General features: G+C 47.0%; 1 long non-coding RNA gene across 1 annotated transcript; it reads left to right on the top strand.

Annotated features, from left to right (window-relative positions):
* Positions 1–6,866: 6,866 nt before the first annotated feature.
* Positions 6,867–12,395, top strand: LOC144173126 (uncharacterized). Its single transcript, XR_013323163.1, has 4 exons — positions 6,867–7,256; positions 7,648–7,737; positions 8,632–8,755; positions 10,680–12,395. It is a non-coding gene; the product is annotated as an uncharacterized LOC144173126 (long non-coding RNA).
* Positions 12,396–21,704: the final 9,309 nt, after the last annotated feature.

Below are 21,704 nucleotides of genomic sequence, written 5' to 3'. Positions count from 1 at the left end.
TGATTTGAAATGGAGACTAACAGGCCTGATATCGCGATGGTCGGCACAACCGTAACAAGCACCGGCCACCCCGATAAATATGGACACACAACAACAATGGACACGCTAACATAACGGAAACGCAACGGAAACCCCCGATGCGTCGCATCTACCCCATGGTTCCCCTCGCGGGAAGATGGTGTAAATTTTAACGACCGTTGCCTTGTGTCTGCTACGCATGGTAGCCAACAGTGTCGGAGTCGTCGCCTGCGCTGGGAATTGTGGAAATGTAAAAATTCTTCACTATCCCATCTGCCTTTTTTAAATAGTGAGCCAGAAATTATGCAAAATGCAAGAAACCGCTATTTTCTGCCTATGCTGGCACGGTGGGAATTATTTAGGCAAGAAGTGAAAGTCACTGCTATAGAAGATGCTACAATGGTGTTTGAAAAGACAAACAACATAAATCGCTTAAATAAATTGTTGAGAGTACTTTATTAACTTGCAAACCGATTTCTTGGTTTCCTGGTTCCGCCAAATGGATGACATTTAGAATGTGAAGGCGCAGCTGAAGCGTTTGATGTTGAGAAATACCGGGAGCACTAGTGCGGGCGAGATCACAGCGCTTTGCTGAAGTGCAACCGTGTCGCCGGTCTCTAGGTGATGAGCGCCGTCATGCGCAGTCTAAAAGTACTTGAAATTGAGTATAAAGGGAAAATTACTAATGACACTGATGTGGTAATGATGGCCTTCGCCGATTATTATAGAACCCTACTCCAAGCTCCCAAAAGAGCGGCCAGCGAGAAGTGTATTGACAAATTCATTAGTTTGCTGCCCAAATCAAACCAGGTTGAATGTGAATCTATTGACCCGGAGATTGACATTAAAGAACTGGTGTCTAGCATTGAATCATTGGCGAAAGCCAAGACCTGAAGGTCTCACAGCAAAATTTTACCAGACATGTTCTTTGCTGGCTCCATTTTTACTTGAGGTTTACCGCGAGGCTTACAAGACTGGATATCTTGTACCTATGTGTACGAAACCACACTGTTCTAATCCCGAAAAGTAATGAGCCTAACAAACTGCGCAAAGTAGAAGGATATCGTTCGGTTTCCTTATGTAATGTAGATTTTAAAGTATTCGCTAAGATTTTCGCCAACCGTATTCAAAATGTAATTGAGCTCCTAGTTAGTGACCATCAGACATGTGGCATCCGTGGGCGAGCTATTCAAACTAACATTCACATAGCGAGGTCTATAGTTGGGTGGGTTTAAAGAGGCACTGACACAAAATTTTGAAGGCGAGATAACTTCGGAGATAGATTGGTGGGAACACATATACATCATCTGCAAAATATCAGCGGCGAAAGCAGTCTAGAACATATTTAAAATCAATTTTAAAGCGTGCGAAACGCAACCGAGCAGCCAGCAGAGGACCACGCGCAATCGACATCCCGAGGATGTTGTGTAAATAAACAACATCCAAACACGTCACGAGTTTGTGTTTGCCGCTTCCGCACTGCCGGCGTTTTTCGCTGGCTCGCCCGGCTCGCCGCTCCAATCGGAGGGCCGGAGGGCGGAGCTTCTGCTCTCGAGAACGAACGACCCGATCGTTGGCGGCGGAGGCGCCGTGATTTCGTCAGCTAATCGGCAGCTGGCCGCGACCAAAGTTCTACAGCGATTCCAGGCACTCTGTTTCTATTACTGCTTATTACCATTGGTTGCGAAAACGCGCCGGAGGCACGAAGAGCCAACTGAGATAGCCGCACGGTCGCTGTGCAGGCGGCGGCCACAGCCGCGAAGTGGCCCAGGCCGGCGCAGGTAGCTCGAGTGATAGCTTGTTACCGCTGCATGAAATTGTCCCCAAGTCCCGACCATGGTGGCTTACACGAGAAAGGAGTTAATGATGCGATGTCGGGTTGCATTAAAAATTGTCATCTGCACCGCTTACGAGAGCGGCACTCGAATATCCGCCGCAGTGCTAAGCCGAACACATCTGTAGGCGGACCTGTAGGCAGACCGGCCGGCTGCTCCCAGCGCGCGTCTTGCCACCCACCGTCTGGAGCGTCGCGCGTTGTTCTTTAGCCGCGGTAGCATTTGCACTCGCAGCGCCTGCGTCACATCCACGGCCGCTTTTTAATTAAGTGCCTCACGAGATCAGTACGTGGGGGCATTCGCAGAAACTGCCGTCGATGCGGATTCGACAGTGCTACGGCGGCTGTGCTCTGTGATATCCCTCCGACGGTCACGTGGTCAGCTTTGTTCACACAAAATCCACAAAATCCATCGCTTCGCGGCACTCGCTGAAACCGAAACTGCGACTGGCCGCATTGAAAATGCCTCTAATTAAACAACCGTCGCACGCTGAAGCAAATGAGGTTTCTACAGGTTATAAGTAAGTCACTAGCTACTTATCGCAACAAAAAAAACAAGATGCAAAACTTTTGTGTCAGTGTCCCTTTAAGAAAAAGGGCGTAAAGAAAAAGGGTGTAAGATAAAGAGTGTAAGAAAAGACCGCCAACTGACATAAAAGGTGAAGTATCCTCCAGCTTTGGAGGAATTTCGTACCTGTTTACACGGGTGGACTGAACATTTTCTACAAGCGGTGGGTTTTTTGTACCTCACGATGTTTAAGGCAATATGAATTGGCACAATTGATTACCAGTGAAGCTCTTTAAGCTTGAGCTAGTTTCCGTGGCGTTAACAAAAATATACAAAGAAAAAGAACTGTAGTTCTTGTAAAGGGCGCACCACCGCAGATAGGGTATTATAACAGTGAAGTCGGCTTTCGAGCTTGTGAGCACAAGGGGTGTATGCGTATGCGCACCTCCTACTATACCATTTCAAAGGTACTAGTCTTTTTTGGATTCTCAAATACAACAAAAATTGTCGCAGCTTGCAATAGTGGTGCAAGGCTGGAGAAACAGCATAGCTGGGGGCCGACCTAGCTTGCTTCCCCCTTGGATCCCCTGGAAAAGGGGGGGGGCGAGGGGGGGGCACACTGGAACAGCCTTGTAAAATCCGGTTAAGCTTGGCCTCACCCCTCAGCGGTCATCCTACCTTAGCAAGAACATTGCAAAGCTTAGCAAACATAACAAATAACAAAACTTAGCAGCACCGGAAGAAGCTAGGTCGACCCCCCGCTCCGCTGTTCTTTTTTTGCAACTGAACACCTATTTCACACCGTTTCAACAACCTATACAGAAAGCCAAGCGTGTTGCAGTCACCCTTTTCGCCACACGACTATAGTCTCTTTTTTTTAATTTTGAAGGTTCAAGTTTGTGTTTCACGTGCCAAAGCTAAACTTGGGGCATGAGGTGCACCGCATATGGAAACTACTGATCATTGCATACGAGCAATTATTATTTTCTTGAGTATGAAAATTTCTTGCGAGTACAGGAGTTTATAAGGGGATGTCTTCTTCTTTTTACAGTGCTATTTGCATCCGAGCACGGCCTTATTCATCGCCTCCTGTATTTTTACAATGCCAAACGCATCACCCGCTTCTCAATGGGAGAGCCGGGTCACGGCCGGGCTGGAGGAGCGGCGGGCGCGCACTTTCATACGGCCTGCGCACCCAACAAGGAAACGATACGGCAGATTCTTGACAGAGTGAGGGCGCTTCGAACCAACCCTCTATAGAGTTCCTGTCTCCCGTAGGGAGCATATACAGGAACTCTAACCCTCTACCCTCCCAACCCTCTCTTTTCTTAGTCGACGCATCGCCTCTGGCGGAGCGAGCGACAACGCTTGCCGCACGTGTTTTGGATCTGCCGCGGAATATCACCGGCACCAATGAATGCCTTCGCTGCTATATCTCAACAAAAAGAAGACTCGTTGTGCACTTCAGTTGCATGATTAAGAGTTTTAGCTGTACGTTTTTGACAGTGCGCTCGCTGCCAGCGGTCCGCTCAGCCCGACCGGAGCGTGAGCAGCAGAAACACGTTTAGCTAAGCGATAATCGTATCTCCCTCGGCGGGAAATCATTCCCGTCACTGGTCGTGCCCTGTGCGTGTGCAAAATTAACCAAGGCATCCTCCGAAAGGAAAAATAAGAACTGATATTTCACTCACAGAAAATGCCGCGTTTATTGCCCGCCTCACCATTTTCATATAATACAGTCGCTGATAAGAAATGAAGGCCTCGCATATTTTTCTTCATGTGCCCCGAGTCAAAATGTTTCTTTGAATTTTTTGATTAGGCGCTTACGAGTGATAATGTTAGGCTGTTTGACCCTATTAGACCGAAAATTCAGAAGGGGGAGGGGGAGGAGTCGCCTATTTTAATGACGAACATGTAAATTTACACGGGCAGGTATCACGTGTAGCCACGGCAGGGCTAGGGCAGTGGCAAATGCGCGCGCCCCGCCGCTCTACCCCGCCCGTGCTGTAGGTCAACCGGCGAGGGTAGCGAGGGTTAGGGTGCCTCGATGCGCGCCCGCTCCGCGGAGGGTGGCGCCACTCTTTGAAGGGGTCGCCGCCGCCAAGACCGGTTCTCGGGAGGCGCCGCCGCCATTTTCTTGCATCCCGCCCCCGCCGACTGCCGCGCTAGGCGCCCGAAAAGCGGCGCTCTTCACAAAATCTCTTTGCAGAATGCCTGGGTGCTGCGTTCCCTTGTGTTCTAGCAGCGCTAAAAATCTCTGGAGCATGTTTCGTTTCCTAGAGACCCAAAAAGGCGGCTTCTGTTGGCGGTGAAGATCAAGCGGGACAAGTGCCAGCCGACGAAGCACTCCTGCATATGCAGTGCAAGTACCCGGCTTCTCAGCAGCGCCAAATCCATTTGGGGCTATTGTAAGCTTGTCTGTGTGGCTGCTTCTTGATACCAGACGCAAGGTTTTACGTGTTTATGTTGGAGGTTTCATCATGTTTTTGCGGCCTTTTTATATTTTGATTGATGCAAACGGACGTGGCCTCTCAAAGCGGGGGGGGGGGGGGGGGGGCGATATAAAACGTGTGGCGCTTTGCATCTTCAGTCATATTTCACTTTGTATCACGAAATAAGGCGCTCGTTGTAAAAAGGTGTGCGACCTTTCTCAGTCCCGAAGCGTCACCCCGGCGCATCACGCTTACTTCACCAAAAGCCCATTTTTTGGCAGTGTGAATGATATATCCCAAAGCGTAAAACTGCATGCGACGCGTTATGCTCGTGTTTCTCCGTGTTGTCTCAACTTAAGGTATGTTATAAATCTTGTTGTGCGCAAAAATTATAATATTTAAGACATTTATTTCGTTTATCATGTCATAAAAGTAGCGCATGGAGGTGAAAAGAAATGTGTCAATTACACCTCTATTTTGTGAATCATGTGCGGATGTGAGCCGATACGCGTGGATGCCGGTTTCTTCAATTTGCTTGATTTCACGCCATTTATTCTTATTTCTCTGGAGAAAAATGCACCTATATTGACAATTTATCGTGCAGGCTCACTTTGAAGGATCCTGTTTTGAACAAAACCGTGCAGATGGATGGAAGGAGCTGAAGCCAAATGCTTTGCCAACGCCTTTCCCAATCAGAGGTCGGCATTTACCATTTTATTCACTGCGTGTTTTCGTATAAGTGCGTACATTACTTAAGAAATCGGTCCAAAGCAGCGAAAGCCATCCGGAGACAGAACGCAGCCTGAGCCCACATCCAACAATGACGAGGTGGACAACCCCGCTGAAGAACTTCACGCATCATCAGACAGCGGAAATCCTCCCCGAGTCAACTCACAAGAGACGTCATCGGTATCACAAGAGACGGTAAATACAAGAGACGTCATCGGAAAACCTCCAACTCAACAGCCCAGGTTTCGAAGCTTTAAATGGCGGAATTCCAAACTCGGCAAATGAAACTCTCACAGCTAGTGAGACACAAAGGGATTGTGCTGAGTTGAAAAAGCAGTTGGCAGACCTGGAAAGAAGATACACCGTACTTCAAGATCACACACATGCTAAGAACGCAATTCAAAACCGCAAAAAGCAAGTTCGAAAACATTCGAGTGTAATCATCATTACTTGTATTATAGCTGCAGGGAAGTGTGTTTGTATCATTTTGTACATAATGTATTATGTATCAGCAGTGGAGGATGTCGTTCATCACTTTGTACATAGTGTATTTTTGCTTCAAGGTATTAAATGATTATTCCTACATCCGTGTAAGCCTTCATGTTTAGATTGCAGCCCAAGGACGCTAGTTCGATTCTCGGCCGCGGCGGCCGCTTTTCTGATGGAGACGAAAATACAAATCGCCCGTTTGTTCGAGATTTCGGCGCAGGTTAAAGATTCCTAGGTGGTCAAAATTAATCCGTAGCCCTCCACTACGGCGCCTCATCGCCTATGTAGCGTAGGCGCTTTAAACCTCACCAATCAATCAATCACGTTCAGATTGCACAGTGCATGCATGACACACTTTGCCGCCAGGCAATCCTATATATGTAAGTACCGAATAATAGTTTCAGTGGCTGTAAGCGTGCCTGCCGGACATTCGCACTTGAATATGCAGCAGTTCCCTTCCTTCGTGTACTCCGCCTACTTTCTGCTATGTTAATATGTAAACGCAACGACAGCAAGTTCACGGCGCCGGTATGACACGACGGCGAGAAGATTCCCGCCATATCACCTATCGTAAAAAAAGAAAGGCATTCACTATACCTTCGCTAATCACCTCAAAATAGAAAATACTACACCAAAACCTTACTCTTCTGTTCATCTACCCTAGAAAAAGAATGTATATCAAAAGTAAAGCCAAATCAAGCCCACACTGTTAGCGAGACCAGCACTATCAAGGCGCGTCACGCAGCAAACGCGCGCCCCGCGCCTAGCGGATGCAAGAAAATGGCGGTCGCGCTAGCAGACGACGCGGTTGTCCTCACCCTCAGCGGAGCGGGCGCGCATCGAGGCACCCCGGAGCGGTTAAAAGGAGGAAAGAAATCCTTGGGTCACGTGATCAAAACGTGACGTCACTGGGCTTGTTTTTGAGCGCCTAGGGACAACGCCGAAGTAGGCGCAGCATTTCCCTGGGTCCCCCGAGTGAACGATTTGAGTACCCAGCGTGTGTTTGTGTTGATTGCTGCCAAGTGAAGCTGCAGATGCGTGAATATACCGTGAATGCTAGTATTGGTGCGATCTCCGTATCCGACATACCTACTACGACATTTCAAGAGAGACTTGCAGCCTGAGCCATCGCCTCCTGTATGTACCTGAGCTCAGCGTAGATCAGCCATGCCGGTCTCCGGCGTTTGCAGTCACAGACATGGAAGAGCGGAAAAGAGGGCATCGATGCGCTCATTTTCCCAGCAAGGTCAGTAACATCGCTATTTTATGTTTGTTGTAGTTTTTGTGTTTATACCACTGTACTGTGTACCCTAAAGCTGCGTGAATTCTTGCTTACGTGGCCGCCTAGCTCGGCCTCCTAGCTGTATTGTGATGTTAACGATTTTTGTATAATCTTGAATCAAATTTAGCGTGCGCTGCATACTTGGGCGAGGAACAGACACAATGGAAAACGACAAACCAGACGTTGGCGCGCAAACCAACACCTGCTTCGTGTATCCAACGTAGTACGTGTGGTTTCTTTTCCCACTCCCTGTTTCTCGCCCGAGTATGCAGCACACGCTCAATTCAAATTACGATGCTGTGTCCTTTCACACTCCGGCCGCAGTTTCAAGCGTTTCGTTGTTCCTTTTGTGTAGGAGCCCATAACATTGCTCAAGTTTGATCGAACCGGTGGCGTGTACTCCCCGAAGCGCTGTCCTGGATGTGTGAGGTGCAGTGCCTCGATCGTAAGTATGCGTGTGTTTGATAGCGTTAATCTCGCGAGTATGCCGTGTGCACGCATCAACGTTCTAGCTCTTCGGGCAGTTAAGTTGCGTTGCGGGAGATGAATGGAAAACGTCGCTTCTGTGCAGAGAACGTAAGGATATCGCGGCCAAAGGGAAAAACAAAAGCGTGAAATCGTGAGCCAAAAAAGACGGAAGAGGGAGAGAGAAAGGATAGACCAAATGACAGCGGCAGAATCAGATCGTCCAAGGGGCTGTGAAGTTTAAGGGGCATTTTGGGCCCTTTATGAGGAGGCACCAGGAGCAACTGTCAGTAATGTGTACATTGAAGGTGAATGGAAGAAGCTGCATATGGGACAAATAGGATGTGGCAGGGCATAAAGCCACTGAAAATTTGAAAGCACACAAATAACGCGTACAGGCAGGAGGGACACACCACAGCCTCGTCAAACAAAGGGTGGCACCCACACTTTTTATCATGTGCAGGAAGATTTGCACCCGTTGATTTCGTTACCGTAAACAAGTGCTCTCCGAGATGGACGCTTAGACGGCGTCCTGTCTGGCCCACATACACGGACTTACATGACAACGGAATTCTGTAAACCATGCCAATCGTACAATGAACTAAAGGCTGCGCAAGGTTAACACTGCACTCGTTCCTCCCTTTACTTGAATAATCCTTGTTATTAACAATGCGGCAGAGATTGCCCACTTCTGCTTTTGCAGAAAACAACACAGGACAATGCGCTGTATGTGTGTTCTTTTTATTGTAGTCGGTTGTCCTGTGTGGTCTTATTCCACGTCGCCATCTTTTACGCATTTTGTTTTTCAAAGATGTATTATTAGCCTACCCAACTTTCAGTTGTGCTGACACAGCATTTAATCCTGTTCCTGCAGCATCTGCATAGGAGGGCTTCCAGTGGAAAAAAAGAAGTGCTTGGACTTGGCCCCTACGATGTTGGTGCAGGGCCTGGAGAGCAAGGCTTGGTCTACATCCTTTCTGGGTACCCATGGAAAGCAGGTGAATGCCTCCACAAGTGGGTCGTTTTGTTGTACACTCGAAATTAGCCGCAGACAGACTGTGTCTGCTCGCAGACCACCCTGGTAGTATGACAACCAAATATGTAGCTGTGTCCTAGTTACTGACGGGAAGACTTAACAAAAAATCAACTGCCCATCTGTTGAAACGACAAAAATGGGGGATGTGAAGCTTTCCGAAACCAAGTCCAACACCAAATTAACCAGCCCAGTACTGAACACCTGTTTCTTATTGGGACGGTCTGATGCGCTGCAGTTGTGCTCTCTAGAGCTTTACTGATGCAGGCAATCCATGACCTTCTGTAGTGTACAACCATTGTTGTTAGATGGAGGTGTACATTTCCTGTGTAATTTTCCACTTCTATGCAAATCCAGATTGCTTTGACTGTGCTGGAATGACGCAATGGGATAGATGTCAGCTTCATAACATGAGGGACCCAGGTTCAATTCAGATCACGGGAAGCGTTCACTTCACCCACGATCGTCATCATTAGAAAAAGTTGGCTTTCTGCAGTGCATTTTGGGTGGACTACAGACACATCAGCGAGAGGCTGGAGGCTTCACTTTAGTAAATGAAACTGTACCAAGTACAGTATGTGCGTGAAGCTTAAGCATTGTACATGAGCCAAGCCAGGGAGGAGTGGTTATAGGTTAAATCCTTGTAAAGAAAGGACACAAAAAGTTCAATGTGAATCACTGAGCTTGCAAACTTGTCAGATCTAAACTTGACACTTTATTGTACCAGTCTTTCATGCTCAGCTGAGGAATGGTGGACAGATGGGGGCAACAACTGGCAGAAAGGGTCATTAGCTTGCAGTTCATTTGTCTATGTAAATATTCTAAAAAAGTACTGGTATGAAATTCTCGTGTTACATTTTTCCCATTTCTATGGGTGCCTACCAGCCCAGGAATCATAGATTGGAACATTAGATAGTCAACCTCAGTATATATAATTATTTTGAGCCTTGTTTATTCGTGTCAGTTTTGGCTTGGACAGAACGAACACCAAGGCGGCCGCCATGAGAGAATGGCACTCTTGATGTCGCTGTTCTCATTGCATCATGGTCAGACTAGATGCGTGCCCTAGAGTGGCCCAAGCTGGCCATGGCCGCACACGTCTGGGCCACACGATATCAGTCCCAAAACTGTGACATGATTCACAAGGCAGTGCAGCGTGCACCATCAGCAGCCAGTGTGTTGGCTAAGTCACTGGAGCCCTAATGTCGGCAGTTTGGGGCGAACTGCATGGCGAGGCACTCCACGTATCTTGCTTATGCCAGTGTCGAAAGGGTATTCATTCGGAGCTTTCTTGTGCATGTAAATATTAAAATTGATTTAAAATATGTTATACTGAATGGTTGCTACTAAAATCTGCAGCTACAAAGGAAACTTTTTGCATAGTTATCTCAGCTTTGATATTTCAAGTACTCCTAATCATGCTATGAACGTTTAATAGTGGTGCTACTCCTTTAAGGTATTTTTTACTTGTTTTAAGCTGACTTGTTTTTAGTTTGGAGTTAAGAGAGACCGTAACATTCTGGCCGCCCAGCCGCCCATTTCTGGCCATTAGTATTTCTGAGTTGTTCTTCAAAACAGTTTTTGCTCGGCACTTCTCTGAAATGTCGAGGACACCTAACTGAACTTAGTCGTGATTAATGCATTATCGTGCAAAGGTGAAGCAATCTCCACCCTTGCGCTCACCTGGTAGAGCATCATCCTTACATCACAAAAAAAGCTTTGTTTTGCCAAATCTTTGCCACTTCATACCACTATAGAATTTGCTGCCAACATAGGGGTGCTCTCCAGCTGAATCAGCCTTAGGTGTCACAGGAGTGAGAGTAAGAACTTTAAAATAATGTTAGAAATAAGCACAATACAATAGCTTTCTATTTTGTAACTGTAAACAGGTCGACCAACCTCATTGCGACTGTAGGATGTGACTTGTTCGTAGAAGGGCAAAATCAGAAAAACAGAGACGAGCAAGTAAGTCATTGTTGTACAACAGCTTCTGCGACACCTAAGTTAAAGGAGCCATGAAGAGAAAATGCAAGTTGGTTTTATTCGAAAGATTTCGTGTTTTATAGTGCCCCCAGCGCTTGTCCGGATACAAACGGTGCTTTATTCACTGAGAAATTAAACAATTTAGGTTGAAATTTTGATTTTCCCGCTCAATCGTGCGTTTTCGTGGTCCCAAGTGACATCACAGGAACCGACCGCTCTGCAGCCTAGAGTACCTTGATTCACGCATCCGCCGTACAGGGTAGAGACACGTATACGCTGGCGCCGCCATTTTCGGTTGCTCGCTCGCCGCCGAAGCAAGTCATTGTGTCAAAACCGCGCTAAAATTATCGCCGCAACGCGGTTTACTGAAGAAGTTTGAATCATATTGTCTGTTTCGCGTTGCTAGGTCTCGTGGGAAACGAAAAGAATAACGCGTTGAGCCCGTTGGCCCAATTGCGGCGGGACGGGACCGTTCAAAGGTTGTCTCCACCCTGTACAGCGGTGTTGGTTTGTTCTCGCGTTTTTTTACGTTCCGTAACCTAGATGGCGCCACCATACCGTGGCAAGTGTTTGGTTTGTGTTTGCCCGCATTTAAACCTGGCTTGTTTTTGTTCTGGGAGAAAATATTCGTTCCCTGAAACAGTGCTCGCTTGACAAATGGGGTCACGTAAAACACCGTTGCTTGCGTCAATCGGCCAGTGTCGTCTGAGACAGCCCCAAGCCCCGTAGTGCTGTGCAGCTAAACCAAGCATGCTGTGCGCAGTACGAACAGCAGAATGCATCAGTACTTCTATGTTTACATGTGCTTTCATAATTTCCACTGTTTGTCCCATCATTCTTATTGCTTTGTAAAGAATGTGCCCTAAATTTAAGCGCAAATCGCTCGTTCGTCTAGTTTGTAATTACAGCTCTACCTAATTTGTGTCTGCTTCTGCCAGCCTCCGCCAATCGCAGAGCTTAGCTCATGTGACATCATAGGTTCTGTTGCGGGGAATGAGCTGGTTGGTCGCATGACCATTCCCGTTTTTCGTAATTATGTAGCTTATTTGAGCGAAGTTTACGTTAAAAGTGGTGTCAGTATGATTCTAACGAGACAATCTTTTAAATGAACCAAACTTGTGTTTTCTCTTCATGGCTCCTTTAAAGGGGCCATGAAGACAAAATACAAGTTTGGTTTATTAGAAAGGCTGCTTTGTTCTGATAAAACCGACACTGATTTCATCGCAAACTTCCAAAAATAACGAAGATATTAAAGAAAACGCGTGGAGCTGTGGCGACTCGCTAGCCAGTTTCCAGCAACTTTTCTATGACGTCACAGAAACTTGTTTGGGCGATTGACGGCGGCCGAACTAATCAATCGCCAGGACACATGACTGGACGATTGTAGTGGGGCCGCTAGTTCCGTTTGATCGAATCACTCGAATGCTAACTTGCACCCAACCCACTGAAAATTATGTTTTTAGTGCTGGCCCGTATGACGTCACTCGCGCCGATAACACGTCACTGTGGCGCGAAATTTGAAAGTTCTTAAGTATTTCTTGCGTTTTTATCGGTTAAAAAACGTCTTTCATGGCCGGAATGGAGCTGACTGAGGTACTGAAGCCTAACTCTTTAAAGTTAAACAAAGTTATATTTTCTCTTCATGGACCCTTTAAGCTGTCTGCAATTTACGTGCAAATAAAATTGTTTTCAAGATGCTTACAGTTTTTTTGCCTGGTTCAAAGAGACTGGTATAGTACAAAATTTTGAAGAAAGCTGGAGTTGGCCGTGTTTTTATTTGTATTAGGAAATGTGTGGAAATGTGCCATTTTATTATTTATTTTATAAATTTTTAACTGCTACAGGAACGTTAATTTGTAGATGTAGCACCATGTATTTGGTGTTCTATGTTTATTTATTCAAGATACCCTTATGGCCCCACTGACATTAATGAGGGGTGTGGTACCTGAGCAGATTAAACGAAGAATAATAACATGAGAGAATTCTGCCACGTGCGTACAAGAAAAAAAATAAAGGAGAAAAGATACAGCAGAAACGTCAGTGTCCACACGCATACTAAAAAACATACACGCAAGCAACACAATAATAGTGTACTGTGTTTAATAAGCTGTTTGTTCATTTGAATTGTGAATGGGAGGCTCCTAAGGAAATATATGTAGTGCTTGACCAGTTTTCAAAATGCTATTTCTTTTTTACTTTTCAGCGACAGGGGTCTCAACAAGCATCTGGATGCACCTACAATGTTTGTGCTGAGCACCTCTGATATGTCGTCTTCTATGGCCGTGAAACTGGGAATAAATAAAACTAAAAACTGTCTCCTTCATTTGGTATATTCCTTTTACATTGTTCAGGAACGTGGAAATAACATGGAGGACAATACCCAAGCACTTGCACGTCATCGTCCCCTGGTCACTTATTGGTATTTATGCTGCAGTTTAAACGAACTGCCAGGTAGCCAACATTCACAACCAATTCAAGTAGTAGGAGTGCCCATGCTACATCGGAGGACATTATTTTTTCTAGGGACCACTGGATTGTGCGAAGAGATGTGTCTCATCTCCTACTCGGATTCTTGCAGTCCACAGGACTAAGTGAGGTGTGGTGACATTGCGTGTCTGTTATTTTAGGACTAAGTGAGGTGTTATGACTTTGAGAGATTTGATATGGTATTGGGGACGATTAGGCGGAGCAATTGCCGGCAGCTATGCAAGGCTAAGTCCGCCTTATTCAACAATACATACTACTACTACTACCTCTCAAGCTGAAAAGTTATAAGACATTTGTCCGAGGAACATGTTAAAGGTCTTCACAAGAAGACATTAAGATTGAGATGCTACACTGCAGGTTCTCTTACAACAGCAGGTTCTCAAGATTTTGCATATTTTAATACTGGCCTTCACATCTGCTCTTGAAGCCTGTAAGTTGGAAGCAATCTAATGCTTGCTTTACATCGGTTACTACAAAGGGCTAGTGTCAGCAATCAAGCATCCTGCAATAACACAAATTTGTTTAGACTTAGATCCACTAAATAAGCTACCTACCATCTATTGCCAATAAATATGCATTTTGGAATGACCACATCTGGAAACTGACTAGAGAAGGCAGTATCTTATCCTACGTTTCTTTTTAGTTTAAATGTGGCACACTGCACAAGTAAAACTGCTATTGCGATAACTGTTCTCCCGGGTGCACGCGCGGTTGTAGTAAATCTCGCAGCCGTGAACGGATGATTTTCTCATCGTTCTTGAAAGAAGCAGAAACTTAAACGCAGAGGTAATTAAGTGTCGGAGAAATAATGAAGAAGACGTCCTCCAAATCTGATTATTGGTTGGCGCGGGCCAGCAGTAATATATTAGGGCCACACAGAGGAGAAAGAAATTTTGAAGTTTTTTTAAGAATAAAGGAACCAGCGCAGGACAAACTCGGGGCGACACCATGGACACGGTCAGGCAGGCACGCTCCGCATTAAAAAAATCGTTCAGCAAGACACCCGTAAAAATTGAAGTAATTACAAAAGGAAGCGTCAGTTCCAGCCGTTTCTTGCGTCGTCTGCTGCTAGACACTGGCCATCGCCTCCTCTCAGCTACTTACAGGGAATTCCTTAGGAGGCGACGCGCGAAGCCACATCAAGCCTGCTCACTGCAACAACAAATTCCCTAAATGTCCCTAACTTTTGTCCCCAACTGACAGTGGTTTCAGGAGCCAATCAAAACGTGGAATAATTTCCTCCTTTTAGCCGCATGCGAGGCACCCTAGCGAGGGTTGGTCCGCAGCGACACGAACTAGCGGCGGTGAAAGGTGGGAACTATACCCGAGGCGCAGGCCGTATGAAAGTGCGCGCCCGCCGGCTCCTCCAGCCCGGCCGTGGCCGGGTCACGGCCGGGCTGGAGGAGATGCGGGCGCACACTTCGTATGAAAGTGCGCGCTCGCCGCTCCTCCAGTCCGGCCGTGGCCGGGTCACGGCCTCCGCGATGCGCCGCCGGCAGCCGATCGCGGAGGCCGTGGCCGGGTACGCCTGGTTCGCTGATTCGCCACAAGATGGGGCCGCGGGATGAACCGGGCCGGGAGCGGGCTAGCGGGGCAACAAGTCAACTCGAGAGCGGACGATTCGTGGCTGTCAAGGCCTCTCCCTCTTTTATGCCTGTTCACTTTGCTCCGGCTTCTTGGTTGCTTCAGTTCGCCTAGGCGCCGTGACAAAGCTTTCTGTTTCGCGCTGAACAACTCTTTAGTACAGGCGGCTTTTTTAAACAGTGCCACAGGGTGCGCACATTTTTTTTTATTTCGTCACTTCGCTGTTGTTAAATTTTTGTGTTGTGTTTCTTTTTATTTTTTCGAAATTATGTTCGATCAATTGTCTCAATCTACTCAATTAAAACAAACACGGGTGTTATTTCCGCCAGTTGTGCATTTTTTTGCGGAAATGCAGGGTGTTACACGGTCCGCTGTAGGGCACTCGGCAAGCAATGGTAGGCATGGAAAGATTTTTATTTCGTAATAAAGTAAAAATACTAAGAACGACACTCACGCAGCCGTTGTTATTAAAAACATAAATTGCGATTAACAATTTTAGCGGGAAAACGCTCTTACGTAGGACATTCCGGACAAGGACATGAGCTGTCCTTGCCTGTAGCGTCCTGCGTCCGAGAATTTTCGGGCTTGAAGTTGCTGATCATGCAATACCAATTAGCACAAACCCATTCTTTGATAAAGTACGACATTCGCGAAAGTATGGTTCCCATTAAACCTGCAGCCGTCCATGCCCCGCCTTATTAAAAAAAAGTACTTTTATTTAACCATGCAAACGCCAAACCCATCAATAACTACATGTTTGATTTATTTGTGCGCGTGGCGCGTCCTAGACGAACGGCAGTAAACTAACTTCAAAGCTATATCGACACTACCAATGCTCGCCGACAGAAGTTATATTTACTAAGTTTTTTTTTTTTTTTTGCGTACCCTCGAGACGAATCTCGCTTCGAGGACATACAGCCGAGCCAGCGTATTGCGAGAGTTCCAATTTGCATTTCCTTCAAACTGCGCGACCGGGTTGAATGTTTTAGCGGCTGTAAAGATGCGCGATGCGCGGCAAACACGCTGCGAGAGGGGGTTATTTATATTGGAGGCAAAAAATATATATGGTACAAATAAAAAAATTATATAACGCGGAATTGTTTGCTGGAGTATTGCGCGAACAATTACCGTCTGCGGGTCATCTGAGATTATGCCTGACAACGCCGGTCATTAGTAAGAGCTTTAGTGAAAACGAATAGACTAATTTTAACCGTTATAAAATGAGCGCAATACTTTTTCTTTGTGCCAATACACGTTTCTGCGACAACAATTGTAAAAGTTTCAGTTAGACTTCGCCCTAGTTTCATTTGTTCAAACCAGAAAACAAAACCCGCCCATCTGCCGTCTGCATTTTAGGCGATTTAGGCATGCATGTTTTGCGGAACCAACAAACGTCAAGCGCTTTTCTTATCTATTACGTACTTTCTTCTAAATTTTTGAATTCCACACCACTTCAATAGTAGTCCGAATAAAATCTGCCGAGCACGATGTTTGTCGCTGTTTAATATTATTATTTTTGAATTCATATATAGTTCGTCAGAGGTTCTTAGTACACTTACCTGATGAAAACTTTTTTTTTTGTTGGCCCTAATATAATGAGTAAAAAATGACCGGGCCATCTCCACTAACACGAAACCTGGGGAGGGGCGAAACATGCACTGGGGTTCTTCGATTTACCGTCTCGGACTCACCGTGGATAGTCCGCGGGTAGTCCGAGGATTCCCCGAAGCCATAGGGATACAAGGGAAAATCGAACGGCGGACTGCTTCTCGGGGAGTCCGCGGTGAGTCCAAGACTGCAAATCGAAGAGCCCCACTGTATACATGTATTAAGTCTCTCTTAGCACACAGCGCCAGACATCCCCATTACGAAGACGGTGGAGAAGGGAAATTGAAAACGTAGAACTGCAAATTTTAAGACTAAAGCGACTACGGCGCGGAATAAGTGTAAACAAGGAAGCGCGAACGAAAAGCGAGTGTCCCGGTGTGTTGTTCTGCGACGCGTTCTTCCCACGTACATGAAACATTGCTAGCGCGAGGCGTTGGGAAACGAGTGTCCTGGTGTTTTAGTACCGCGACCACATGAGAATATGACGACGAAGGACGACGACAACTTGAGCCGCCGACAGCCCGAGCCGCCAAGGTGCTTAAAACAACTTTACCAGCAGTCATTTTTAGCCTCGGCTGCTATCAAGGAGACAGGTCGGCCAGAAAACAAACAAGCGGAGGCGATGAATGCGCCGCGTCACGTTGCAACGGACTGAAGCGCATCCACCGCGTCTACGGCCACTGTTGGCGAACGACAGCAGTATTGCCGGTATGGCGGGGTTCGAAACAGCAATCTGACATTCATACAAAGAAAATGTGATCACTGCAGCGCCCCTTATGAGAAGTGGCAGAACAAAATAGCATGGTTGCCGTTTTCCACCACGCGTCGCCCCAAGATGAACTGGTCACGTGATTAAAGCACTGGGAAGGCTGGCGATTGGGGGAGAGTGGCCGGATAGAGGGAGAGGGCTTGGTTGGCCGGTCCGGGCTGATGCGTTTGGCATTGTAAAAATACAGGAGGCGATGCCTTATTCAATGAACAGCTCAACACCTTTTCCACACCTTTTCAACACCCTAAGAAAAACCAAGGGTGTTGAAGTTGATCAATACCCTTTTTTTCACACAAAAAGGTGTAGAGCTAGCAAAAGGGTGTAGCATAAGTGAAAAGGATGTAAAGGCCTCCCAACACCCTTTTTCAACTTATGCTACACCCTTTTTTGGCTAAAAGGGTGTAAAAAAGTTTAGTGTGATGACTCGCATTTGTCGGAGCAGGCGGGGAAGGTATACAGCGCCAAGTGAACGTCTGGCGGGGACGGAAGCCTTCCATCTTTTGTCTTGATCGAGCGTGTAACACGTTTCTTGTGATACATCTTCTTTATGTCCCACAGGTGTTATATTGCTCTCGGCTCAGGGCGCAGGCTTTCCACCGGATTTTCGCAACCCCCATTTGGTGTCCGCGTAGTGAGCTAGCGATAATCTTTTTTTCTTACGGTTGTGCGAGGGAAACTTGGGCTTGCTCATCTTTTTGTTTGGCAGCTTGTTTCTTGTTTATTCTACTTTCGAGATGTTCAACATCCTTTTTTGAAAGCTGTACTGCAAACACGTCTTGCACATTTTCTCCCTTATATTGTGGTGTCTTCGGCGTCTGTGGAGGCAGCCCGAAGTCCGCGGGATTTCCTCAAAAAAGTGGTTGACACGTTTCGCTTCTTACAGGCTCGGTTTAACCTTGAGTACATATTTTATGCTTCGCGCGAGTCTATTTACGATGCCCTGGTTTCTTGGCTATTTCCCATCGTGTTCCGTACCTCCAGTGTCCGTACCAGGATGTCCTCAATAGAGTGTGTGAAATGCGTGTTCCACTAGAAAACATTTTGCTTTAAATTACACACTGGTACGCTCCTGTAAAAACGTGTATGAAATACCGGGGTCTGTTTATAGCTTGCTCGACAGACTGCCGGCTCTGTTCGCGACCAAAGACAATTGATCACTGTTTTGTAGATTGCCGAGACGCTGACTTTTTCGGGTACATTTTGCAGGGAACCCTCAGAAAAGACATGGATAGTACGCCTTTCTCAATTAGATTTTGGCCATTCGGCACCCCTGGGGAGCCACCCTATGACATGCTTGTGTTGATTGGTTTTTACAGTCTGTGGCGCTGTCGCTTATGTGATAGGCATGCTGAGCCACCAATATAGACAATATCAAATTGTGAGCACGTACACGTAAATTATGTGTGCGTCGACAATATCAAATTATCACTTTTCTTCGGGCCCAACACATTTTGCTGACGGCGCCCCTCGCAGCGGAAAATGGCAGTCTACGGCGGAATCAGAAACTGGCAAAGGCTAGTAGGGGCGAGTGCGGCGCCAGCGACATCTGGTTTAGGCGGGCCTAATTGGACAACCCCCTCTCGCTGCTGCCGAGATTAAGGGCCATCAAGACAAAATACAAGTTTGTTTTATTCGAATGATTTGCTGTTTTGCAGTTCGCTCAGCGCTTGCCGGGCAGCAAACGATGCTTTACTCACTGCGAAAAGGAACGATTTAAGCTGCGATTTCAAATCTCCCGCTACATCGTGTGTTTAGTGACGCCGGCAATCATGTGTCCAGGGCAGGTACCACAACAAAGGGTAGTATGTTGACTGAGGCTTCCACCAACGGCATAAACATGGATTTTGAAGCCCTGTTATTGTTACCATCTGCCTTCACAGGCGGCGTTACAATACTGACCAATGACTGCTGTTTGGGCGCGTTTTCTTTTTTTTAAATGCAGAGAATTTGTATAACTCATGATGTCACCCGTGCGTCGGCGTCCACAGCAGCCAGCCTCCCCCTACACTATAAAAAGAAATAACAGTTACCGGTGCCTGGTTTCGATCCCACGACCCTGCGGGCGGAACGCAAGGTACATGGTGCTCTACCCACTGCGCCACAAAAGCGACACAGAATCAAAGGCTACGAACACGCCTTATATCCTTGACTCATTCAAACTACGTCAAGAAGCTGCTGATACAACGCATTCACTACCTGTGGGCGGAGCGCGAGGTACATGGTGCTCTTCCCGCTGCGCCACAAAACCGACACAGAATCAAAGGCTACGAACGCGCCTTATATCCTAGACTCATTCAAACTACGTCGTCAGCGGCGTGCGTTGGCGACTCAGCGGCGTGCTAGCGGCGTGATAGTTGCGTGGTGTACACGTCATAGCACCAACCCCCCAAACACTAAACGTTAACGCAATACACCCACCCCCTATGCGACGCATTTACTCGAGTCCCCCTCGCGGGGAGATGGGCCCATTTTTTTCTGTACGGACTTGTACCTGGCTTATTTTACGGTGGATAGTTATCGTGCCGTGAAACATATGGTATGACTCGATAGGCAGGATCACGTAGGTCGCAGTGTCACTTATGCACCAGTTGGCCAGTGTCGCGTCAGACAAGCCCAACTAGACCGAAGGCTCTGTGCAGCGTCGGCCGGCATGGTGCACTTGCACGCAATATATGTCCACGTGTACGTCCATAAATTCCATTTTTTTGCCCCCTATTCTTGCTGCTATAAAAAGAACGGGCACTAAATTTTAGCGGCAATAGCTCGTTCTCCAAGCTTATAATAATCGTTCAATTTGAATTGAATGTTGTTGGCCTCAGGCAATCGCAACAACCTGTCATACGTCATCGTTGGCGCCGGAGATTTCGTTGGCTCAGCGGGCAGCTGGCCGCGACCTAATTTCTACAGCGTTTCCAGGCACTCTATTTTTATTGCTGTTTATTACATTGTACGCGAAAACGCGCCGGGCACGTACACCCCCAGCACGGTTGCTGTGGGGGCGGCCGCCGCGGCTGCGAAGTGGCCCAGGCAGGCGCAGGTATAGTTCGAGGGATAACTTGTTTCCGCTCCACTAAATGGCACTCATGGCGCAAACAAGGCTGCAGATACGAGGAAGGAGGCAATTATGTGCTGGCGAATTGCATTAAAAATAGTCATCTGCACCGTTTATGAGAGGGGCAATCGAATATCCGCCGCAGTATTAAGCCTAACATCTGTCCGGCTGCTCCCAAGCGCACGTCTTCTAGGGTTGCCACCTTTCCCCGAAAAACAAAAACCGGCCCTTCGGGGGGGGGGGGGGGGGGGGGGTATATAAAATGTTTAATTTGAGCTGAAAAAAAGACGCCATGTTTTTGACATGTAGTGCCATTTATTGTAGCGTTTTTCTTAGAGAGGAATCAGCATAACCTTTGTACTGAAAGTGATTCAGAGCTAGGTTATTGCTTTGTATGTGCTTCACTGAAAAGTAACCGCAAAAGACCGCGGCGGCAGCATTTCGTTGTTTTCTTCCTCCCTTAGGTCCCCCTCCATCTCAGGCAGCGCGCTCGCATGCGTATTTTTTCTGCTCGCGTGTCTTTGCACAGCTTGTCGACACATATTTACCGTCTTAGTTGTTGAATTGACGCTTATAAAACGCCAAAACGGACATAATCACGGCGCAAAGGCCAAAAAAACGGCCAATGACGGCTGGTTCGAAGTATGGACCGGCAACCGGCCCACTGTTTAATTAAAAAACCAGTCGGGCCGGTCCAGAACCGGGCAGGTGGCAACCCTAACGTCTCACTGCCTCGAGCGTCGCGCGTCGTTTTCAAGCCGCGGCAGCAATTTGCACTCGCAACGCCTGCATCATGTCCACGGTGGCTTTTAAAGAGACAGACAACCGATTTTTATCAAGTATATGCTCTCTGTCCCAAATGACAGGGCATTCCCTAATGAACCTTAACGAGAAACGGTTTTGTTGATATAGCACTAGAACTTTTCAAATCGAATTTTTTTATATCTACGAGCCATATGTGTCCTCCCAAAAATCATGCTGGCAACCATGACATACATTAGCGCGGCAATATACTTTTGTCTGTATGCGAGATGAAAAGCGGTATTTAAAAACTTGTCCCAAGCTAAAAAAAAGTGCGAAACGCAGCCTCTTATTCCTTTATGTGTGTTTTTTTAATCCACTATAGTCTATTTTGCACGAAGACGCCATCTGTTGAGACGGACGATAGGTAGAATCTGGCTTCACGTTGTGGAGGCCGGCAGTTCGATTCTCCAGGGCGTGTCCTGTTTTTTTAAGCTGCCGTTGGCGTATTTGGAAACTGAAATCGAATATTTTGGCAGAAGAAACGCCCATAACTCAGGCAGAGTTGCCTAAGTTCATTCACTGGGTCTGTTTACTGAACGCTGCCGTTGATTCTGGGCACGGAGGCTCAGTTAGCCACACTGAGAGCAACCCAGCGGCGGCGGGCGGCGTGTCTTAAAATTATGGGTA

The sequence above is a fragment of the Haemaphysalis longicornis genome, unplaced genomic scaffold, assembly GCF_048455015.1.
Source record: "Haemaphysalis longicornis isolate Haplotype H1 unplaced genomic scaffold, Haemaphysalis longicornis Haplotype H1 scaffold_29, whole genome shotgun sequence".
Classification (NCBI taxonomy): domain Eukaryota; kingdom Metazoa; phylum Arthropoda; class Arachnida; order Ixodida; family Ixodidae; genus Haemaphysalis; species Haemaphysalis longicornis.
The sequence above is the reverse complement of the archived record's forward strand: the minus strand, read 5'-3'. Positions and strand labels throughout refer to the sequence as shown.